Source organism: Ictidomys tridecemlineatus, chromosome 3 (genome assembly GCF_052094955.1).
Source record: "Ictidomys tridecemlineatus isolate mIctTri1 chromosome 3, mIctTri1.hap1, whole genome shotgun sequence".
Taxonomy (NCBI): Eukaryota; Metazoa; Chordata; class Mammalia; order Rodentia; family Sciuridae; genus Ictidomys; species Ictidomys tridecemlineatus.
In genome coordinates, this window is record NC_135479.1 from 63,357,540 (window position 1) to 63,370,477 (window position 12,938).

The window sequence follows — 12,938 nt, forward strand, 5'->3', positions numbered from 1 at the left end:
TGGCTCCTCTGTGGTGATGCCCATTGGGCTGTTTCCCTGCCCTTTCAGACCATGGAGCTGCTCATTGGGGGGACTCTTTTGACTCCTCCCACACGACCCAGCCAATCGGCCTCAAGAGCAGGAGAAATTTGGGGGAGTTGAGAGGCTCCCTGAAGCCGGTGGTGGCAGCTGGGCTCTGAGGGAATTCCTGAAGAGCTCCTGTGGTGTGGAGTGTGTGTTCTAAAAATAAAGTTCGTTTCTGCTTCACAAGTGGCTCATGAACTGTGCCCAGCCAGACTGCAGCAGACTTCTGTGAAATCTTCAACTATCCATAGAATCCACCCAAAGGACCCCCTGTGAGCAGGGCCCTGGAGTCTGCTCTTCTAGCAGGAGTTTAGCTTTCATAGCTCATCGAGGCCACGGAGAAAACAGTTTGTACCTGATTTCTATGATGCATGAGGACGTGGCTTTGAAGTATGCTGCCCTGTCTCAACAGCACACGCCCATTTGTACTTCTGGGCCAGGATCTTACGGAATAGTGACCCATGAATCCTTCCCCCTCTCTGGAGGAGCATAGAGATGATCTGTACCTCCATGGACAGAACCCCACCTCCTTAGATGCCTGGTGAATGAGCAGGACGACTTTCAGGAGCCTTGGATTCTGTTTTAGAGTCAGTGGATGTTACAAGTGTCCTTCCTCCTCCACGAGGAGTCGGGTCCTAAAATGACCTGCAGGATAACTGCATTGGGCTATGAGGGTCTCGCTATTCCCATAGAATTAGTGCAAGGAGTGCTTAGGATACCACCTTTCCTCCTGAGGAGAGGCAGCCTCTCCAGGAAGGAGGGACGGGTCTGGCTGGGTGGAGCCGGAGAGACCTGGAGACTGGGATGCAGACTGTCTGGGTAGAAAGTCAAAACAGCACATTGGCAGGCTCCTTTGAACTTTGACAGTCAGATTTTACCCTTGAAGATGGCTGCTCGGGATTGTATCAGCCAGAAAGTCCTTCTCGGAATCAGTCTCTGGAGAGCTGTCCTGAGGGGCTGTGCTGGAGGGAATGGGACGGAGGAAATCCACAGGAGAGCACTCCCCCATCATCCAGTCCCACCCTAGCCCAGGGACCTCCCAGACCAGCACCCGAGGTGAGCTGGACCCAGCCTGGGCTGGCCTCAGGGCCAGGGATCCACCGCAGCCACGGAGGCTCAAAGCCACGTCCTCCAACAGTGACAGGGAGCTCTCATTCCAGGGTGGGGGGCACTCAAGAAAGTCCAGGAGTGGACCCCATGGGTAGAGTATAAAGGGCAGGCTTTAGAAAGCCAGGCAGACCTTTGCTTTCAGAGGGGGACAGAGGAATCTGTGACTAAGGGGCCACCCGTGTTCCACTCCCTGGGAAAATGCTGCATCTTCGTTAGTGTGTGCCGCTGTATGGGACCCTCCAGCTACTGCTGCCTGGCAGCCCACCCACCAGGGCACTGACTTGATGACTACAAATTGCTCCTTCCACCTACTAATCTGGGGGCCTCTTGGGAATCTTCTGACACCTGTTTGAGGTACTTAGGCACCCCGGGGACTCTGGATGCTTCCTCACCCGGCTGATTTGTTACCCGCGGTACTGATTCTGCACTCCTGCTCCAGATCTTTAAGGACCTCAGGGACTCCAAGCACTTCTTGACACACCTGATCCAGGATTTAGAGGCTCCAGGTACTTCAATTATACTGAAACGTTCGAATCCATGTCTTATGCAACCACTTTCTCCTTTGCTGCCCAAACCCAACTCCCAGCAGTCTCTCAATCCACACAGTTGTCCCTCTCTACTAAGCGCTCCACCTGGTTCCAGGCCCTGGGGGTGCAATTCTGAGCAAGCTACATGAAGTCCCATGCTCCTGGAGCTGACGCTCCTTTGGAGAAGAGAAATGGAGATGAGTGACCAATTGCACGGGACAACTGTCCATAGATCAGAGGCTCCAAAGAACCCAGGGCAGAGAACCGTGGCAAAGTCCGCTCTACCCCTCTGCCCTGAGAAGGTGACATTGCAGTTGAAGGTTGAGAAGCCAAACTTCAAGAGGGGAGGAATGCAGGGGGAGGGGACCAGAGGAGAGCCCATGAGCTCACAGGTTGCCTCCAGACATAGCTGCAAGGTACACGGAAGGCATGGTGATACCGTAAGTTGTTGGGCTACTATGCCACCTATCACAATCATCCGTTTTCATTTTTGCTCCTCACAAGAGTCCCGGGAAGTAAGGAGGTGGGGGGGAATCGATATTCAGAAATCGATCTGATCTACAGCATCCACTGGTAAAATGAACCCTTGCTCCCTTCCCTCTCTGTATTTAAAAAAAAAAAAAAAAAACAAAAAAAAAAACGAGGACAATTCTTTCTAAAAAGTTGCTTCACACTGGAAAAATGCCGTGAAATTAATGTATCCCTGTAAGGAGGACAGTCGTACTTGAACAATACGCCGGGCTATTGTCTGCTCCCCGGGGCTGGGCAAATAGACCTCTTGAGTTTGAATAAGACCCATTTGCCTCGGTCCAAATGTCAAGATTTATGTTAAATTGGATTTCTGAGGCTGCGATTGTGCGGCACCACTCAGAGGAGCAGAGTGGGCCAATGCAAAGAGCTTCTTCCGAGCTCCATCCAGCCTGACCCAGTTACGCAAAACAGGGGCAATTGCTCAATCCCAACGCCCGGAACCGGGGTGGGTGCTCTGAGCGGGGTCACCGTGTTCGCAGAGCCTGGGATCCCACATCGACAAAAAGGAGACGCTCTAAGGACAAACGGGGTGGGTTGAAACAGAGACACCCCATCCCAGCAGGCGGAGACTGGCTTTGTTCTCCAGGCCCACTTTCAGGTTTGAACAGAGAATGGCAATAGGCATTTCCTGGGCCAACCTCGTTGTTGACCTGGGCCATGTCTGGGGCATCCTCCAGACACAACTGAGGAGCACGGAGTGTCTTTAAAACCCACCCACCAGACGGGTCAGGATCAGGGTTGGCTGCCAGACCCTGCATGCAGGAATCGAGATGTGGGGGGGTGGGCGGAGAATGAGAGTGAAGGGGGGGCATACATCTTGCTAGGGGTCCCCCTGGGCTTCACGAGGAAACCCGCAGATACAGAGCAGCAACCAGCCACCTTCTGAAGACCACCACCAAGACTCTTTTGCATGCATCATCTCATTTAATGTTTTCAAAATTTTGCTTTCAATGGAGGTCGGTTCAAACAGAGATCTCTTCCTACCTGTCAGGCATTGTCCTAGGCACTGGGGGAGGGGGGAGGGCTTTCCAAAAGCTTGTTTCCCGTGGGGCTTTGAAAAGGGGAAGAGAAAGATACCATTTTAATAAAAATATAACTTCCCATGGTAATGCCATCAGCTCTGGGTTTGATTCCCAGATGCACCCTTGGGGTAGACTGCCTTGTTGTCCCCCGATATCAAAGTTTTTCCGTGGTGGTAGAACCCCAAATTTTACCTGTGTGCCTGACACTTAAAACAAAGACTTCATTCTCCCAGTCTCTCCGTGTTGGGTGAAGCACTGACCTAAGTTGTGGCTCATGAGATCTAAGCTGAAGTCATGTGTACAATTTTAAGAAGTTTCCTTAAAGGCACGGGATATGACCTTCCTCCATTTCCTCCTTCTAATGTAGACATAATGGCTGGTGCTCCAGCAGCTATTTTGGACCCTGGACGAAATAAGCTATTTTATTTTGTCCGTGATTTTTTTTTTTGGAGTTCCGTTTCCATTAGTCTTAGCTGCACCTAATCTTAACCAAGTCCCTCCTTCTAACTGTGTAACTTTGGGCAATGGGTTCAAATTTTCCAAGTCTCTGTTTCCTTAGCTAAAATGATGAGACTGATTAGAATACCCGCTTCACATGGTTGCACGATGCCGGTCGCTTTCACACCTGAGAATGAGTCAGAATCCCTTGGAGCTTATTAAACCGCAGAATGCTAAGACCTGCCTGCACTTCTGATTTAGTAGAAACCCGAAAGTTTGCGTTTCTAATAAGTTCCTAGATGCTATTGCAGATGCAGGTGGCCAGAGGTCACCCTTGGAGGGTGGCAACCTCAGTGCGACCCCCTGATGAAGAGACGTGAAGAGGGCTTGGGCTCAGCTGGCACATGTGATTTCTCTCCTTTGGGTCTCAGTGTCCTGTCAAACACGGTGCCGATACCTCGCACCTTCATGCCCGCCCTCAGGCCTCAGAGACCCCAATCCTCGATTTTTGCAGGAGTGAATCTTAAATGTTGCTTGCAGAAGGTGCTAGTGGAGGCCAGTGGCCCATCCCCAGGAGAGACCTCTGCATTGCAAGCCTGGTTTTTCATCTGCAAAGACACCATCCCCATTACCACAAGGCACAGGGGCTCACTGCTCGGGCCATTCAGCAGAAGCGCTCCCTCCCAAGCCTCCCTTCTGCCACCACATGCCATGGTGAGTAGGTGAGGCCTGGGGGTGGGTGGTTCCCGGGCCTGGAGCTGCCAGATGGTCCATGCATGGACAGGCACGAGCCCCAGATGTGCCCAGGCCATCAAAAACTCCATTTCCCCATTTAGCATTCAGGGGGTGGTACAGGGTGAGTCTCGAGGCTGGGATCCTGCATCAGGGTGAGCTCTCCAAAGGAACAGAACCAATAGGATGTAAATAGGATAATAAGAGGGAGTATGAGACCAACTTGGACAACTGGAGGCTGAAGAGCCCCACAATGGCTATCTGCAGGCTGGAGAGCTGGAGAAACCAGTAGCTGCTCAGTCCCAAAAGCTGGGAACCTCAAAATAAGAGGGACCAATGTCACAGTCCGAGGCTGATGGCTTAAAAGCCCCATGGAGAGTAACTGGGGCCAATGCATGTTCAAATCTCGGAGAACCGAGATTTGCCTGCACGCACCTGCGAGCTTCCCCCTTCTTCCATTTTTTGGTTCCTTCCAGGCCCCCAGCCTATTGGATGGTGCCGCCCACATTCAGGGTGCTTCCCACTGAGTTCACTAACCCACATGTCAATCATGTCCACAAACACCCTCATAGACACACCCAGAAGTGTACTTGAGTTCATCCACCTTCTGTCACTGTGACAAAGTACATGAGGAAAACTAACATAAAGATAAGAAAGATTCATTTTGGCTCAGGGTTTCAGAGATTTGAGTTCACAGTTGCTTGGCTCTGTTACTTGGGGCCTGTGGTAGCTCACAACATCATGGTGGGAGCACATGGCAGAGGAGGCAAATTCACCCTGACCATGGCAACCAGGGAAATAAAAGAGGGGGGGACTGGAGTCCCCATGTCCCCATTGAGGACATGCCCCCCAATAGCCTAACTCCTTCCCACTAAGGCCCACCCCTCAAAGTCCCACCCAGTCCTAATAGCACCACAGTCTCAGGACCAAACCTTCAACACATGAGCCGTGTGTGACCAGTTTCTATATGTCTCTCAGTCTAGACAAGGGGACAACCAAGGTCAGCCACACAGATCCCTTTCTCCCCTGGCCACTTGGGTAGAACCTCGGCTTCGCGCAGCCGAGGAACCTGCCCTCTTTCTTCAAAGGATGAGGGGGCTGATGCCCGGGCTCACCATGGCCCCAGAGGCCTCTTGCTGCCCAGCCTCCCTGCAAAAGACTGACCCGTCCTTAGGACCCCTGGGCACCAGCCGACACCAAGAGCCCAGGTTGGGACAGCACCATTAATGTAGCCTGGGGGTCAGCAGCCACTCCCAGCCACACGAGGGTAAGTGTTGACCACTAAACGGAGGTACAGTGTGAGGCCGTATTAGGGAAGGCACACGGGTCCCCTGACCAAGGATTAGAGGGCAGAGTCCATCCACATCTCGGCTTTGGCTGCCCCTTAGTTACATGAACTTGGGTGGAACTCTCTGAACCTCAGTTTCCTGCCCTGTAAAATAGAAGTTTAATGCTATTTAAACAAGATACTTGGTTGTAAGCAATGTAAGCCAAGTCTGCCAATTTAAGCAGAAAAGACATTTCTTTAAGTTTTTAAAAATACATTTATTTATTTATTTATTTATTGCACCTGGAATCTCTTTATTTTTATTTTTCTTTCTATTTTTAAGTAATTTTTAATTTACATCTGATAGCAAAATTAAAATGCATTTTAATTCTTATTGCATATATAGAGCACAATTTTTCATATCTTTGGTTGTATACATAGTATATTCACACCAATTTGTGTCTTCATACCTAACTCTGGATAGAAACAATCATCACATTCCACCATCATTAATTACCCCATGCCCCCTCCCTTCCCCTCCCACCCCTCTGCCCTATCTAGAGTTCGTCTATTCCTCCCATGCTCCCCCTCCCTATCCCACTATGAATCAGCCTCCTTATATCAGAGAAAACATTCGGCATTTGGTTTTTTGGGATTGGCTAACTTCACTTAGCATTATCTTCTCTAACTCCATCCATTTACCTGCAAATGCCATGATTTTATTCTCTTTTATTGCTGAGTAATATCCCATTGTGTATAAATGCCACATTTTTTAATCCATTCATCTACTGAAGGGCATCTAGGTTGGCTCCACAGTTTAGCTACTGTGAACTGTGCTGCTATAAACATTGATGTGGCTGTGTCCCTGTACTATACTGTTTTCAAGTCCTTTGGGTAAAGACCAAGGAGAGGGACAGCTGGGTCAAATGGTGGTTGCATTCCAATTTTCCAAGGAATCTCCATACTGCTTTCCATGTTGGCTGCACCAATTTGCAGTCCCACCAGCAATGTAAGGATGTACCTTTTCCCCCCACATCCTCACCAACACTTATTGTTGTTTGTCTTCATAATAGCTGCCATTCTGACTGGAGTGAGATGAAATCTTAGAGTGGTTTTGATTTGCATTTCTCTGATTGCTAGAGATGGTGAGCATTTTTTCATGTATTTGTTGATTTATTGTACATCCTCTTCTGAGAAGTGTCTCTCCAGGTCTTTGGCCCATTTATTGATTAGATTATTTGTGTTTTTTGATGCTTAGCTCTTTTTATTATTTCTTACATACATGACAATAGTGGAGTGCGTTACATTCAATTTTTTTGCATTACAATTCTTAATACACCTTTATACCACACTTTATCAAATCTCTGTTTGTATATATGGCATTTATTTATTTTTATGTGGTGCTGAGGATCGAACCCAGGGCCTCACACATGCTAGGGAAGCGCTCTACCCCCTGAGCCACAGCCTCAGCCCCTGAAAAGGCATTTCTTAACTGGATATTGGCACACACCTGGGAACCAAGAGATGGGCACAATAATAGTCCTAGCAGCACCCTTCAAACACAAAATGCCCGCCACAGGGAACGGGTGAACCCTTGTGGCATATCCATGCCACATGGTGGAGGGCAAGCCAACCTCCGTCACATGAGCCCGGGGATGGGCGGCACTGTCAGGAGTCGAGGGACCGATACCCAGAGGGTGCACAGACACAGTTCTGTTTATGTAAAGTCAGAAACACGTCCATCAAATCTACAACTGTGGACGGTGCTTGCATCTGGGAGGAGGGCCTGGGGGAGCCAAGGAAGGTACTGACCATGGCCACAATCTGGTGTGGTTTTTTTTTTTTGTTTTTGTCCAAGTTCCGATTTCACACGTGTGTTTGCTTTGCCAAAATTCATTGAGCTGCTTGCTGCCCAGCCCTGTGGCATTTTCTGTGTGCTATATGATGGGTCAATACGAAGGCTGGATTAAAACACACTGGGGCAGGTGAGGCGGCTCACCGGAGCCCTGGGAGGGCAAGAGAGCCAGCCCTGAGTGCCACAGCATCCAGAACAGGGCCCCTCTTCCTGGCTCTGAGCTGGCCCAAGAGAGATCTGACCATTAAGCTCCAGGACAGAAGGGTCAGGACTGAATCTCAGCCCTTGCCAGCCCTTCACTGCGGGGCCCTGGACGAGTCTTTGGACCTTTCTGATTCTGTGACCTCATGTAGGATGGGGAATGACCCCGCTGTCCTAATAACCTGTCATTACCAGGACTCTCCTGGGGACCTGGTCACTCTTGGCAGAATGGACCCTGGGTGGTCCCTCTCCTCACGGCAGAGCGCAGGTGAGCCTGTCTGATTGGCTGGCCCTGGCCCCACACACACACCCCTAAATGGGAGGCTGGGAGCAGGGACTGGGACTTGGAAAGAACCCCAGAGGCCAGCTCTACCCGACACGGTAGGTGACTCTCCAGATGTCCCCAGAAATTCTGATGTGCCTGATCTGGGGAGAGGCCAAAACACTGACGTCATTCATTTTAACCTCTCTAAATTATTTCAGTATGAGTCAGAGCTGAGAGCCTTTTCCCAGAATTTTCACTTTTGGAATCCTGAAAACTTTTTAAAAGGAAAGGATCTGGTGATCCAGCAGCCCCATATCTGTCCCGGTTTCTGTCCATTCAAACCTAGTACTACTACAGTTACTTCCCCCACCCCCCCTCGTCCATGCCTTTGTTTTTCCTTGTTTTCAATCATCTGTGGTCAACCATGGTCTGAAAAATTAAATAGAAAATTCCCAAAATAAATGATTCACAAGTTTCAGATGGTGTGCCATTCACAGTGGCATGGCAAACTGTCCCACCCTTCGTCCCCATACTGCCGGGGAAGTGCGCCAGCTCTTTGTCCAGTGGATCCATGCTGTATAAGCTACCCACCCGTTAGTCACTTGGTAGCTGTTTCAATGGTCAGATCAACCAGGAAATGTCACAGTGCTTGTGTGCAAGTAACTTATATTTTACTTAATAATGATCCCATGGTGCAAGAATGCGATGCTGGCATTTTGTTACATTTTGTTGTTATAATTGTTCTATTTTTTTTTTTAAAGGTGAGAGAGATCCACTGAGAAACATGGGAGAGGGAGGTGTCTTTTTTTTTTTTTTTTTTTTTTAAGAGAGAGAGAGAGAGAGAGAGAGAGAGAGAGAGAGGATTTTAACATTTATTTTTTAGTTTTTGCCAGACACAACATCTTTGTTTGTATGTGGTGCTGAGGATTGAACCCCGGGCAGCACTCATGCCAGGCGTGCACACTACCGCTTGAGCCACATCCCCAGCCCCTATAATTGTTCTATTTTATTCTTAGTGATTATTGTTAATTTCTTACTGGGCCTCATTTACAAATTAAGCTACATCAGAGCTATGCACATATGTGAAAAAACACTATATTTTAGGGTTCGGTATTACTCAGTTCTAGGCATTTATGGGAGGGGGGTCTTAGAATGTTTCAAGCATGGAAAGGGGATTGACTGTCTACCTTAATTTAAATGAACCTGATGTCTATGCTTAGAAAATGAGGCTGTTGTGGAGACAGTTTCCCAAGGACTTGTTCACATTTGTTTTCACGTGGCATGTAAACAGTTAAAATATGATTTAGTTTTGGGCTGGGGGTATGGCTCAGTGGGTAGAGTGCTTGCCTCGCATGCAAGAGGCCCTGGGTTCAATCCCCAGCACCACACACACACACACACACACACACACACATAAAATAGGATTTCATTTTGCTGTATCATACCTGCTTTCAGTAATTTCCAAACCAGGTGGGGTTAGGAATAAATAAGAGTTCTGTATGGGAGCATGCAGGAGGCACTTGGAGGGCCTTTGACGGTCTGGTGATTAGCTGGCCAAGCAAGACCAGGTGCCCTGGGTCTTAACTATCCTTGGGTTCCATGGAGCATTAAAAAAAGAAATAAGGAAATGAGTTACAGGAAGGTCAGCTATTCTGGGAACTGGACTGAGATGGCTGTCAGTGGCTGGCTGGGACATGGCCTCTCTCTTGAGTTACCTCTGGCCTCCTTGTCTCACCCTGGCGTAGTCTGGAAAGGCCTCCTCCGTTGTTACCTCCAGTTACTGTAAGAGCTCACCCCCAACTTGCTGGCTCCCAACCGCACACATTGATTGGACTTCCCGTTCTGCAGGGCAGAGGTCCAAGGTCAAGGTGACAGTGGCTCTGCATCCCCCTGAAAGCCCTGGGGGAGGATCCTTCCTGCCACTTGCAGCTCTGGGGACACCAGGTGTTCTCTGGCTGACCGCCACATCACTCCGACCTCCGTCTCCATCTTTGCCTGGACTTCTGTGTCTGCATCTCTCTCTCCTCTCATCAGCTCTCTTGACATTTGGATTTAGGACTCGCTCACACCATTCAAATCCATCTCAAGATCCTCGATCGCATCTGCAACGGCCCTATTTCCAAATCAGATCACGTCCTTGGTTTCTGAGAAGCAGACATCTATTTGGGGGAGGAGGGATCACAATGCAGCCCACGATGTCACCTTGGCCCAGAGTGCCTTTTATTTTTTTTCTCCCCAGGGTGGGAGGAGCTTGGGATTGAACCACACATGCCAGGCAAGCGCTCTACCTCTGCCTCCCCAGATGCCTCCCGGGATTCTGACTGATGTGATCTGGAGAGAGGTCCAGACACTGACATTGTTCCTTATCTGTGTATGGCACTAGGGATCGGACTCAGAGCCCCACGCGCGCCAGGCACGAGTTCTACCGCTGAGCCACATCCCCAGCCCTGCCGTCCTTCACTTTGAGCTCCCCCAAAAGATTCCAGGATGGGTTAGGGCTGACAGCATCTGCCCTGAATCTTGGCTTCTAAATCTGAAAACTTTTTTAATCTGCACCCCATAGCCCCAGAGACGGCAGCATCTGTCCACCAAGACTAGCACCACTGCGGTTATGTGGTTATCCTGCCTGGTCCTGCTTCATCCTTACTGTTGTTGGGCTCCATGGGTTCCGCCTTCCTATTCCAACAGCACATTTCCACCGAGCTCTGGGTTTCAGATTTGGCAAGTTACCAACTTCTGGACGGCCCTTCCCCTAGGGCGTTATCTATCCAGCTTCGGCCTGACATCCTCAAATTCCAGGGCTCTGCTTATTCAAGGTTAAAAGGCAGATTGTAACTGAGTAGAGCAGTCCTGGGGCGGAGCTCGGGATTCTGCATTTCCCATAAAAGCTCCCAGGTGATGCCCGCAAAGCTGCTGGCCAAGGGGCCACAGTTTGAGTAGCAAACCGTCTGGTGCCTATGAGAAGGGTCAGGCACTCAGAGAAGCCCTAGGTCGACCAACTAACTACCTTCTAACTGGACGTGTCCCAAACTGTCCTTTCCCCAGGACAAGCCAGCCTCGGTCACTAAAGCGAGGTCCTAAGTAACGTATGGAGACTCTGTCTCAAAATAAAATATTAAAAAGGGGGCTGGGGATGTGTGCTCAGTGGTTAAGTGTCCCTGGGTTCAATCCCTGGTACAAAACAACCACCGTAACAAAAGTGCATTCATCCCGTTTAACATGACCCCAGAAGCCTGGCTGTCTGTCACTGGGACTTGTCATTCACTGCAACTATAGGCATCGATGATATCTGTGAACAACCACAAATTCCTTTAGGAAGGAGTCAGACTCTACCAGGCACACAGAGTCATGACTCTCCTTGTGTTTTGCCTTCCTACTTGAGACTTTCCTCTGGGTTAATGGCTAAAGGCCAGCCGGAAGTGGCTTGTCCAGCTTTGGCTGATGCAGACCTTGACCTTTCCCGGAACATTTCCAAACCAGGCATCTGAGGACGGCTTACCTCATCCCCTGGCCCCTCCCACTACCCTTGCATTCCCCAAGAAGGAAGTTACTATTTCATTGATCTATTTTGGTACTGGGGATGGAACCCAGGGCTGCGTAACCACGGAGCCACATCCCCAGCCCTTTGTATTTTTTATTTATTTATTTTTTTAAATTTGAGTCAGGGTCTTGCTGAGTTGCCTAGGCTAAATTGCTGAGGCTGACCTCTAACTTGTGAGCCTTCTGCCTCAGCCTCCTGAGTCGCAGGGATTACAGGCGTGCATCACTGTGCCCGGCTGGAAGTTATTATTTGACAAGAGGGGAGGGAGAAGATGAAAGGAATCTCCCCAGAGGCAGTGGTACCTGACGGGGGGAAGGAGTTCTGCACCCTGATGGAAAGACAGAACATGGTGTCACCTCCTGATGGTCACCCCGTCAGTCCCATCAGCTGTCCGTGACTTAGAGTCACTGACTGGACTGACGGGGAAGGAAGGGAGGGAGGAAGAAACCTGGTAGCTCCTGGTCACTCCACACTGGCCCAGTGGTTGGCCGTCACCGCGTGAAGACCCGTTTCCCAGGAGGAATTACTCCTGGAAGCGATGAGCTCACTGTCACAGGAGGTATGTCAGCAGACGACAGACGAAGTACCGTTTCCGTTTACTCTCTGATGGGAAGAGTTGAAGAAAGGGACCATGAGTTTGAAAAGACTAAAAATTCCCTGTTGAGATAGGGACAGTAGGAGTGCCCACCAGGGGTCTTTCTGATGGATGAGATCTGTGGTTGGTTTTCAAAATTAGTCTCTGCCACCCTTCCGTTTGCTTTGGGAGAGCACCGCTTTCCCTGAGGCCATGTGGGTGGCTGTAGGTCACATTGCTCTCTTCTGCCTGCCTCCCAGGACAACTGAATAATAAGCTGAAAGCTATGGAAACCAGAGTGGGATGTGTGAGAGGTGGAGGATCCGATTCCTGCCCCTAGATCCAGCTGTGCCTGAAACTAGCAAGACCCATCCATCATGGCGCTCTGCAATCGTATCGGAAACGAAACCCTGTCTTCAGGGCTTGGCTTTTTTACTTTTGCTTAAGCTAACTTGAAGTGGACGTCTACGCTCACAATGAAAATGACCCTAGCTTATGACTTTTTCCGTAGCAGGGAAATGTATGTTCTAGCAGTAATAGAAAGCACTGAGCCCCATCCCCAGCCCTATTTTGTATTTTATTTAGAGACAGGGTCTCACTGAGTTACTTAGCACCTCACTTTTGCTGAGGCTGGCTTTGAACTCGTGATCCTCCTGCCTCAGTCCCTGAGCCGCTGGGATGACAGGGGTGCACCACTGTGCCCGGCCAGAAACTATATTTTGTGTTTTCTCGGCCAGTTCTGCGTGTGCATTCCAAGCGGTTCCTTAAATCGACTAAAAAGATCATTCTTTCACCACGGCCGACGTGGACCG

At 49.7% G+C, this 12,938-nt stretch overlaps 1 non-coding gene across 1 annotated transcript; it reads left to right on the forward strand.

Moving 5' to 3' along the window:
- The first annotated feature begins 9,327 nt into the window (after positions 1-9,327).
- On the forward strand, positions 9,328-9,401 carry Trnaa-cgc (transfer RNA alanine (anticodon CGC)). The gene has a single exon. It is a non-coding gene; the product is annotated as a tRNA-Ala (tRNA).
- Positions 9,402-12,938: the final 3,537 nt, after the last annotated feature.